Genomic DNA, 12,412 nt, shown 5'->3' with positions numbered 1-12,412 from the left:
CTAGATTAGCACTTAGGGTTTCATCAATTCACCAAAACCAAACTAGAGCTTTCACTCGCCCGCACGCGCCCGAGGCAGCCGGGGCGGACCTCCTCGCGTCACCTCCACGCGCGCTGCGTCAGATCCACGGCGAGGACCGGCTGCGGTAGCTCCACGCGGGCCGCCTCCTGGCTCTCGCCACCGCCGTTGGGGACGAGGCCGCCTCCCTGCACGTTGGGGCCCTCGACGTCGCTGTCGGGGCTTGTGCCACTGCTGCAGCTCCCCGCCATCTCCTTCTTCTTGGCCGCGGCGGCGCGGGAGGCGCGCCTGACCTCGCCCGAGCGCGTGGCTGACAAACGGACCCCACCGTAGGGTAAAATGGTCATTTCACCTGTCTGTTTGACACCGTTAAGTAGAAAAGCGGACGGAATGGCTTGGAGAGCAAAGAAGTTCAGAACGGTGGCATATGTGTGCGGCCAACTTTTTTAATGGCCTATGTGTAATTTCAAACTTTTTTAATAGCACACATGTAAAAGCCTCCTCTTTGTAAGCATAGTTGACTTCACAAAGAAACGTCATAACTAGCACCAGCACCATAATTCCCTGGCCTTCTACCTCTAAAGCTCTGATTTGCATACAGTGCACAGGAGGAAAGGAGAAATACATCTGGAGATTGCAGGTGGCACAGCCAGAAGTAGCAGATCTGAGCTCATAATATATGCAACGTTCATAGATTTCTTCTCCAACAATTGACATCTACCCTTTCTGGAGATCACTATTGTTTTCAGCAAACAAAACTGGTGATTGTTTTGCCTATTGTCAAGTACTGAAGGCAAGAAATTTGATTAGAAGTCACAAATCATGATTTCTGTTGATTCGTCTGAGCTAGAGGCTATGGTATGTCCATCTTCCAGTCACCATCTACTCCTCATATATTGTGCTTTTTTCGGTCCTTGTGATGTAAGGAACAAGCGGGCCTATGGATGCATTGCAAGCAGGTTGTCCGCAAGACCTGGAAATATGTCATTTTTTTGCAGTATCCGCGGAACCTGTGAACGTGAAAATAACCTATTTGTGGACCTTGCAGACAATCCGCTTGCATCCATAAGCGGGCTAATAGAGTTTATTTGCAAGGATGCAGTTCAACACCCCAAGTCTGCATTACTCCTTGTGTCCTGGTTGCTTCCCTTTGTGTGCAGCTGATTTAGTTCACTAGGGGCATCACAAGCTAGTTGGAGCTCACAAGTGCTCTTGCATCTCTGGCAATCTAAATCTAGGCTCAAGCCCGCATTGTGGAACCCAGATTCTGGATGCTCTGTTGTGCCACATTTGGAGATGGCACGGGTAAAAACAATAGAATTAGGCTCCAGAAAGCTCTGATTTGCATATTTTGCATACCGTATTGTTTTGTTCTTCGCTTCTGCTACTTTCGTCCATTTGTACTGTCTTCTGCGCTTTCTGCTTTGAATGGTAATCTTTTGGACAATAACTTGGCATTTGACTGTCAGGTACTTAACTGAAGTGACAAATCATTACAGCTGACCTGAGCTCCATGTATTTCCTTTTTTTAACCATGGACAAAAGTCGTTTGTTCCATTATTCTTTTTGTTTGCACCAGTGATGTTCATTCATAACTTCTCCAACAATGGACTTCTAGAATTTCCGCTTTGAATGTAATTATGCAAACAAAATTGGTGATTGTTCTGCCAATTGTCAGGTACTGAAGGCCGGAAACTCACAAGTCATACATCGTTAGTACCATATGTGATTGCTTTTGCTTCTTCTGGGCTCGAGGCTATGGTATGTTCATCGTCCAGTCACTAACTAGCCATTTAGTTTGCTTTCATATATGCACTATATGTCATAGCCTTTAACCTCTGATTCCTCATATATTGTGCTTATTTTTGCTGCCTATGATGTAAGCAGCAAGAAGGCTAGTAAAGTTTGTTTGAGAAGAAACACTTCAACGACCCAAAGACAAAAGGCTAAAGAGCTACTGCTGCTACACCTGTTTTCCTAGGTCAGATATATCATCAACCACTGTTTCACGCACATCTATAAAATCAATATCTGCACTAACCATAAATGATGGCACCAGACATATAAAGAAGCATGACTGAATGAATTGTATGCTGTAAAACCCATATCTTAGCATACTTTTTTTTTAAAAAAAAATCCCTTTTTTCTTTTACTTTGTTGAGAGTAGCTTCTAATTTAACAATGCAATTTGTAGGAAATTTTGGTGAAGGAGAGGTTTTCAAAACTACACTCGGTATGGAGAATGCAGCAGTATCTGCTGTGATATCTACAACATTGAAGGTTGTGGCCAACAAATTAGCACCACTGTTAATCAAAGAGTACAGCTACGTTGTGGGTGTGAAAAGAGATCTCGAGGAGCTCAGGGATCAAGTTGAGGAGATCAACAGTTGGTTGGAAACAAGATATGAAGCTATGTGGCATGATACATAATTTAAATGGCTCAAAAGGTTGAAAGATATTGCTTATGCTGTTGATGATGTTGTTGATGAGTTCCAGCTGAAGGCTGAGAAACATGACGCTGCTGCTGATGGTAGTATTATGTCCAAATATATGTGCACAAAACCAAAATCATTTATTTCACAATGTAAGGCAGCCAGCAAGATCAAGAAAATCAAAAAGATATTTGCTGCAATTGTGAAGCAAAGAACATACTATAATGCAACAACGAATAGTATATCAGTGAATCCTCCTGTTCGGCAAACAAAGATGAGAACTGGGGAGATGTCATCATGGCCTGACATTGATGAGGCATCAGTAGTTGGAGGAGATGAAGATAAGAAACTTATAATATCCAAGCTTGAAGAGTCTGATGATCCACTGAAACTCAAGATAATTTCCATCATCGGGCTTGGTGGGTCTGGGAAAACTACTTTGGCTAAACTGATTTTTAATGATGGTAACATTAAGAAAATTTTTGACTCTACGCTATGGGTTCACGTGTCAAAAGAATTTGATGTCGACAAGCTAGTCAAAAAAATGTTTGAAGCTTTTGCTGACAATAATCCTGGACAGCATGGTGTGCCACATATGAGAAAAACAATCTCAGACAAGTTAATTGGAAAGAGGTTTCTTCTTGTACTGGATGATGTTTGGATCGAGTCCCGATTTCAGTGGGAAAATTTCTGGGAATTTCTGATCAATATTGGTGCACCTGGAAGCAGGATTTTACTGACTACTCGTAGTAGTAAAGTTGCAGAAATACTAGGATCAACATGTGCATTTGAGTTGTCATTATTATCTGAGGCTAGCAGTTGGCAACTATTCACAGAAAGTTATGGAATGGCCGAAAATAGTTTGGACCCTGAATTTCTTAAGGTTGGAAAAGAGATTGTGGGAAAATATGGTGGGGTACCACTCGCAATTAAAGTTCTAGCAGGTGTACTCCGTGACAAGGAACTGATAGAAGAGTGGGAGGCCATGAGAAACAATAGCTTATTAGATGTTGAGGGTGAAGAACATTGAGTATTTTCATGCTTGAGGCTGAGCTATCTTCATTTGCCTTCTCATTTGAAGCAGTGCTTCACAATATGTTCAGTGTTTCCCAAAGGTCATCAGATTGATAAAGAACAATTGATTGATCAATGGATTGCTCATGATCTGATCACTTTGGAAGATGGTGTGGATTACTTGGAGTATGTTGGCCACAAGCATTTCAATTCTCTTGTGCAAATGTCTTTCTTAAACCTGGAGGAAAAAGGTGGGAGACTGACATGTAGGATGCACGATTTGGTTCATGATCTTGCTCGATGCATCTTAGGTGACGATTTTTTTTTCTTGGTGAAAGTGATGAAATTTCTACTGTTGTGCCAATGGAGGCTACCAAATCAACGAATAACTATAGATACTTTTCTTTGACTGATGAACCAAGAATTCTTCTACCCAAAAATTTGTTTGTAAAGGCACGTGCTGTTTATGTTGCTGCTTGTGATGATTCAATATTTGGCAAAGAATTGAAGAATGCAAGACACTTGCGCAGTATCATGGTGGAAGGTACCATTTTAGACTCAATACACACCACCATACTGCAAATAAAATATCTTAGGTATCTTAGCATTTCATATTCATGGGAACTGGAAGCACTTCCTGAGGTCATTTCAGATGTTTGGAGCCTGCAAGCGCTCCACGTAACAAATTGTGATAAATTTCTCAAGTTACCGAAATCAATTGGTAAGCTACAAAAGCTGAGGACACTAAATTTGTCGGGTTGTAAAAGTCTAAAGTGTTTACCAGATTCAATCGGTGACTGCCATATGATTTCAAGCATCGATCTTTGCGCTTGCAGGAAGCTCACAACTTTGCCAAACTCTATTGGTAAGCTGCAGAAGTTAAGAACACTGAACCTATCATGGTGTAATAGTTTAGAATGTTTACCAGATTCAATTGGTGATTGTCAAATGATTTCAAGCATTGATCTTTGTGACTGCATGGAGCTCACAATGTTACCAAACTCTATTGGCAAGCTGCAGAAGTTAAGAACACTAAACCTATCATGTTGTGAACGTTTGAAATTTTTACCAGATTCTATTGGTCATTGTCAAATGATTTCAAGCATTGATCTTTCCAATTGCCGTATGCTTACAGTGTTGCCAAACTCTATTGGTAGAAACGAAAAATTAAGAGTATTGAGACTTGGTAACACCAAAATTGAGAGGTTGCCATCAAGTATCACAGAACTCAGAAATCTGGAGTGTTTGGACCTTCGCTTCTGTCAAGAGCTGGTAGAATTGCCTGAAGGCATTGGCAACTTGGATAAGCTTCATGTTTTGAACATAAAGAATTGTAAAAAATTGGGAAGGATGCCTGTAGGCATTGGACAGCTCAGTCGAATACAAAAGTTGGACTTCTTTGTTGTGGGTGAAAGTGAAAAGTTTGCCAAAATCTCAGAGCTTGCAAATATAGGTAGGAATAATAAGTATCTAACTATTAGAGGTATTGAACATGTGATGGATCCAGATGATGCACATAGGGCATGCTTGAAACAGAAGACAAACTTACAGAGGTTGAGCCGACAGGGGATGGCGCATGATGTTGGTGAGGTGAACACTGAGTTGAGGCCGGCTGTACTTGATGGTCTGGAACCGACGGCTGGGATTAAAGAGCTGGAAATCTGTGGGTATTCAGGTAGGAGATACGCACAGTGGATGCAGAATCAAGTTGGTGGCGGAGTCCAGGGGCTTTCTCACTTTCCATTTCTAAGGTGATGGAACTACGAGATTTTCCAAACTTGAAGCATCTACGTGGACTGGCTGGGCTGCCTTTTTTGGAGGAGCTTGGGATGTGGGACATGCCTTCTCTTGAGAGTATAAGCGGCGGCCCATTTCCTTCGCTGGTGAAGTTAGTAATGAGTAGCCTGCCTAGTTTGGGAGCAGTGTGGATGGTAGCAGAGAAGACCATGGCTGATGGAGAAGAGAGGGGGCAATGCAGCAGTAGCACAACTCACTTGGGACAAGTCCGAGTTGGTAATTGTGTATCAGAATTGTCTATAATTTATTGTCCTAAGTTGAAGGTCATGCCTCAGGTGCCTTTGTCGCTACAGCACTTAATGTTGTCCCAGAGTAGCGAGCAACTGCTGCAGTCGCCTGGCCAATGCCAAGGGTCCTCTTCGTCCTCCAGTTTTAGCCACCTGGAGAAGCTTGAACTAGATGGGATGACAGGATTAGGATCTGGACGTGGGTGGGAGCTGCTGCAACACATGACGGCACTTCAGTCGTTCCATATTCAGCTCTCTGATATGCTAACTGAGCTGCCAGAGAGCTTGGGAGGCCTCACATCCCTCCAGTCTCTTGTGGTGACACATTGCTCTGGTATTTGTGTGCTGCCTGAGTCACTAGGGGAACTCCAGTCTCTGCAAGAGTTGACCATCGAGAACTGCTATAGCCTTAGCTGCCTTCCCCAATTAATGGGTCAGCTCACCTCCCTCCAGGTGCTCAAGATAAGTTTTTGCCATGCATTTTACCAACTGCCCGAATGCCTGGGACAGCTCTACTCTCTACGCACACTCAAAATTACTAGGTTGCCGAGGCTGACTTGTCTTCCCCAATCCATGTGCGGCCTCACTTCCGTACAAAGCCTCGTGATCATGAAATTGCAGAGTGAAAAAACCTGCCTATGAGCGCCCGTGGAGCTCCTGATTGGCTGCTTTTTTTATTATGGACCCCATGTGCATGTCACTTTTCGCAGGCAGTGGACCACATACATGCAGCCGGCTCAGGGCGCTTGGCTCGTTTGCTCTGGCTCGGCTCGTTCAGCCTGTTCACACTCACCGTCTGTAGTTGTAGTAGTACCGTGTGGTCTTAAATATCCTTGCAGGCTCTACCATTCTACTACTCCCGTGTCCAAGAAGCCACACTCTGTCCTCCTGCTCGTGTTTTCCTCTTATTTCGAACTCTCAGCCATGAGCCAGACACCAGCTCTTTCTGCTTCTAGCGATTGATCTGAGACTTCTCGTTCTAGTGGTCATGGCCACCGCTTTAGGCATCCTTTGCTTCGATGTGCTTGTGGTGATCTAGCTGTCGTTTTACATGTTGGCACACCTCGCAACCAAGGACTCCGGTTCATTAAGTGTTCTAAGCATATAATAGATCTTCACCTCATGCATTCAATATCTTTTTCCTATTTTTTGGTTTTTGATGATGCTTTTTTTAGGACAATGGTTGTGCTCTTTGGATCTGGGACGACCTCCTTGAGGATTATGTCAACATTCGGTTGTCTCGAGCTGATATGGTTCATTAGAACATAGTTTTTGGTCTTAGATCTGAGATTGAAGCCAAGGCTGTCGTTTTGGCCGAAGCAATGGAAGAGCTTGCAGCTGCCAGAAAGCAGTAGTCACCGTAGGCTTTTTTTCTTTTATGTTCTTTGTTTCGTTGTTTGCTGGATCCTAGCCAAATCATTCAACTGAGCTGTACTCCGTTGTTTGTAAATACAGTAATTTCTTAGTAGTTCATGTAGCACTTGTATCTTTGAACTTTATGAACTTGGCTCAGTCTTTAGAACACCAGATCATAGCCAAAGTATTTTTATTTTCTTTTTAATTACATCTTGGTGTTACCTCCCTCGGTTTTCCATGATTACGTAAATTATGTGCGTGTTATTTAAACCATTCATTCTGCTTTACGGTTGATATATTTTATCATTCATTTAATTGCAAGTATTTATTTAGAAAACAACGTGTTCTAGGTGTCTGTATTACTAATTTAGAAATTAGGGCAAATTCATGGTTTTATTATAACCAAACCATATTTAAACTGTCATCTAGACATTATCAATTATTTTATTTAACAAGTTTTTGTTAATAATTTTCAGTCCCTGCGCTTTAGTTTTCTAGCCTTACTTTGTGAATTTTGAAATATTTCAGTCCAGCCGCTTCAGTATTCTAGCCTTTCTTGTCACCTATTTGTACTGACATCCTTTTTTTTTGCAACAAGGTACATGCCATGTACTACTGACCAAAAGTTTGACAAGTCTACCTACTGCACCGTTATCTTTTTTATCTCCATCCATACCTCTCATGTACCTCCCAAAAGTTGGACAAGACTAAACCTGATAGCACATTGTACTATTATATCATTTTCTTTATCATGCCCTTATGTCTCTAGTTCTTTTACTAGACACCCCTACCCTCGGAATATGTCACTAGAACTGCATAGTATGTTTGTGCAGTTAGTACTAACTTTTTAAGAAAAATAACATAAAAAAACTTTTGGATCAGTTATATTTAAATTTTGTGTCATTAATTTAAATTATGTTTTCTAGTTTACTTAATTTAAATTATATGGTTGCAGTGGGTACATTGTGTTTGTCTTGAATTGTTGATTTAGATCGTCCCTTTTTTCCATTTGGTCACAGTCGCATTTCTCTGCCTATTTTTTTCACTCTTTTGTTATAACTGAATTACCCTTATGCGCAAGTGAAATATAAAATGAACTATTGGATATTGGCCTAAGCATTTTGGTACAGGCCCCTCCAATATTGGAACATTTTTTTTGTTACATCTTGGTATTATCAGTTTGGATTAGGTCCTCCTTTTTATTTGTCCAGTTTGGTACCTCTTGTCCCCCCACGTTTGGATATTGGCCGAATTAGTATCCCTTATATTTAGGTCTCATATTAACTTGGAACCCCGATATGAAAACATTTTCATATCTCCCAATTTAAATCATTCTGAGACACTAGGAATATCTCCCAATTTTTTTCCATTTGTAAAATGGCCAATGATGGAAATAGGAACTTTAAAAGAGCGAACCTTTAGATCTTACAACGGTATTTTATTCAGATTAGTGTGTCTGTTGACTTTTGATGGATTACTACAACAGCACTATTCGATGAATATAAAATCTAAAGTTCAGGCGTGGCTCTCTTCATAACAATATGAGAGGGATAAGTTACAATAATTATTTCAATTTGACACATAACAGTACACAAGTCAAATTGCTTCTCTAGGCAGTAATCTACATGTGAATGCCTATTTAGTAAAAAATAAATAAGAACGCTTTAATGTGGTTCATGATGCGGGCACTTATGAAGGAATTCTCACATACCACATTGATTTGCCGTCACCAGTGGCAATGACAACTAAACAGTCACGGCCCCTTCTAACTACGTCCACAACATCACGCTGGTATGGTCGTAGGGATGAAAAACCAAAATACTTCTGCGAATGACAAATATGTACATATTAGGAATGTAAACGTGCTATTGAAAATAATTGAATGATGAAGATGCTTACCTTAAGAACGGCGTCCATGGTAAAGAAAGAGTTAAACTATGGACAAGGAAGTGGCGAAGGGAACGCTGATAGCATAAATGATGAGTGGCGATGAGAACAGGTGGCCCTCTAGCTATGGATAGCTAAAACCTTAGGGGTATGGTGCCGCTGCCGAACATGTACAAAGAGCAGGATTCCCTGAGGACGATGGGACGGAAAGTAAAAATACTTTAAGGGAATCACTGCAGCGGCGCCGGTCTTGTCAACTGCACCATCAAATAATGAACTGGAGAGATAGGTTCACCAGAGGGTATCGAGTACTAAACCAAAGACAAAACTATTTGGTACATGCAACAAGAGAACGAATATTTGAACGAAAAGCATATAGAAGGTTAGGGCCAAGTAAATCGAGAACGGATATATGCGACTGCTGCATGTACCACAAAATTATCATGAGGAAAAAAGGAACCTCAAGAATGGTACATAGTTCACGTGAAAGATTCTACTGTGAGAAAGAGAGAAAAAAATAATAAATAGTAAACTTACTATATAATAGGCTACCACCATTCCTAGAAGCCCCAACACAACACACATGTTGTATTGTGCTCTGCAAGGCTAGCTTAATCATGGGAAAGGGCAAAGAAAGGTATGCCAAGTGAATATTTAATTTTATGTCATACTATGTGATTATTATTACAAGTAGATGTTCTTTTTAACAACTAATATAATTTACTCTGTTCTAATATTTACATATAGAGTTGGAGATGACATTTCCCATGGCAACAAATTTGACGGAAAAGCTATTTTAGAGCTCATTAGTAGTCTATATGAGGAAGAAGACGACATGATTGTTTCAGCTGAAGGTGTGGCAAGTGATTAAAACATACGTCACCTTAAGAATCAAACTACTCAAGGGCTAATCAATGGTGCAGATGGCTGTATAGTACGTGAAAACAATGAATTTTCCTGCCCTTTCTGCCCTGACTACTTAAAATATGCTCATACGCCGATCTCATAGTCCACGCCCACGACATGGCAAGGGATCATGAAAAAAAAAGAAGCCAACGTTGTGCATCGAGTTCTAGTAGAGTACCTGATGTGGAGAAGGGACCTAGTTAAGTTCCGTGAAGAAATATGCATTCACATGTAGATTACGGCCTAGAGAAGCAATTTGACTTGTGTACTGTTACGTGTCAAATTGAAATAATTATTGTAACTTATCCCTCTCATATTGTTATGAAGAGAGCCACGTCTGAACTTTAGATTTTATATTCACCGAATAGTGTTGTTGTAGTAATCCATCAAAAGTCAACTGACACACTAATCTGAATAAAATACGGTTGTAAGATCTAAAGGTTCGCTCTTTTAAAGTTCCTATTTCCATCATTGGCCATTTTACAAATGAAAAAAAAATTGGGAGATATTCCTAGTGTCTCAGAATAATTTAAAATGGGAGATATGAAAATATCGGGGTGCCAAATTAATATGAGACCTAAATATAAGGGATACTAATTCGGCCAATATCCAAACGTGGGGGGACAAGAGGCACCAAACTGGACAAATAAAAAGGAGGAACTGATCCAAACTGATAATACCAAGATGTAACAAAAAAAATGTTCCAATATTGGAGGGGCCTGTACCAAAATGCTTAGGCCAATATCCAATAGTTCATTTTATATTTCACTTGCGCATAAGGGTAATTCAATTATAACAAAAGAGTGAAAAAATAGGCAGAGAAATGCGACTGCAACCAAATGAAAAAAAGGGACGGTCTAAATCAACAATTCAAGACGAACACAATGTACCCACGGCAACCATATAATTTAAATTAAGTAAACTATAAAACATAATTTAAATTAAGGACACAAAATTTAAATATAACTGATCCAAAAGGTTTTTTATGTTATTTTTCTAAAAAAAGTCTGCACAAACATACTATGCAGTTTTAGTGACATATTCCGAGGGTAGGGGTGTCTAGTAAAAGAACTAGAGACACAAGGGTAGGATAAAGAAAATGATATAATAGTACAATGTGCTATCAGGTTTAGTCTTGTCCAACTTTTGGGAGGTACATGAGAGGTATGGATGGAGATAAAAAAGATAACGGTGCAGTAGGTAGACTTGTCAAACTTTTGGCCAGTAGTACATGGCACGTACCTGGTTGCAAAAAAAAAGATGACAGTACAAATAGGTGACAAGAAAGGCTAGAATACTGAAGCGGCTGGGACTGAAATATTTCAAAATTCACAAAGTAAGGCTAGAAAATTGAAGCGGCAGGGACTGAAAATTATTAACAAAAACTTGTTAAGTAAAATAATTGATAATGTCTAGATGACAGTTCAAATATGGTTTGGTTATAATAAAACCATGAATTTGCCCTAATTACTAAATTAGTAATACAGACACCTAGAACACGTTGTTTTCTAAATAAATACTCACAATGAAATGAATGATAAAATATATCAACCGTAAAGCGGAATGAATCGTTTAAATAACACGCACAAAATTTACGTAATCATGGGAAACTGAGGGAGGTAGCACCAAAATGTAATTAAAAAGAAAATAAAAATACTTTGGCTATGATCTGGTGTTCTAAAGACTGAGCCAAGTTCATAAAGTTCAAAGATACAAGTGCTACATGAACTACTAAGAAATTACTGCAGTTACAAACAACGGAGTACAGCTCAGTTGAATGATTTGGCTAGGATCCAGCAAACAACGAAACAAAGAACAGAAAAGAAAAAAAGCCTATGGCGACTACTGCTTCTGGCAGCTGCAAGCTCTTCCATTGCTTCGGCCAAAAGCACAGCCTTGGCTTCAATATCAGATCTAAGACCAAAAACTATGTTATGATGAACCATATCAGCTTGAGACAACCGAATGTTGACATAATCCTCAAGGAGGTCGTCCCAGATCTAAAGAGCACAACCATTGTCCCGAAAAAAGCATCATCAAAAATCAGAAAATAGGAAAAAGATACTGAATGCATGAGGTGAAGATCTATTACATGCTTAGAACACTTAATGAACCGGTGTCCTTGGTTGCGAGGTGTGCCAGCATGTAAAGCGACCGCCAGATCACCACAAGCACATCGAAGCAAAGGATCCTTAAAGCGGTGGCCACGGCCATTAGAACGAGAAGTCTCAGATCAATCGCCGGAAGCAGGAAGAGTTGGTGTCTGGCTCATGGCTAGGAGTTCGAAATAAGAGGAAAACACGAGCAGGAGGACAGAGTGTGGCTTCTTGGACACAGAAGTAGTAAAATGGTAGAGCCTGCTAAGATATTTAAAGTCACACGGTACTACTACAACTACAGGGACAAGAGAGAGACGCGCATGTCCATAGAGCTGAACGAGTCGAGCTCCAATTCACAGCCAGCCAAAGAAAATGAGCGAACGTACACGCATTCAAGTGGTCCTTTGTCTGACAAAAAATGTGCATGTATGTGGGTCCCATGCCAAAAAAACAGCCAACCAGAGGCCTGCAATAGGCTCCACGGCCGCTGATACGCAAGGTATTGCATTTCAGATGAAATTGTCCAGGAATCAAATCCTTGCCGGAGGGCATAAAAGGCCTAACCTCTCTGCTACGATTGGAGATCAATGCTTGCCCCGATCTGGCGAAGCGGTACAACAGAGAAAATGAGGACTGACACCTCATCTCCCACATCCCGCATAAGTCGATTTATTAA

General features: G+C 40.6%; 1 pseudogene; it reads left to right on the top strand.

Moving 5' to 3' along the window:
* Positions 1-2,253: 2,253 nt before the first annotated feature.
* On the top strand, positions 2,254-12,412 carry LOC136503870 (putative disease resistance protein RGA1; annotated as a pseudogene).

This window comes from Miscanthus floridulus, chromosome 14, assembly GCF_019320115.1.
Source record: "Miscanthus floridulus cultivar M001 chromosome 14, ASM1932011v1, whole genome shotgun sequence".
Classification (NCBI taxonomy): Eukaryota; Viridiplantae; Streptophyta; class Magnoliopsida; order Poales; family Poaceae; genus Miscanthus; species Miscanthus floridulus.
Note: the sequence above shows the minus strand (reverse complement) of the source record. Positions and strands in the feature narration are given on the sequence as shown.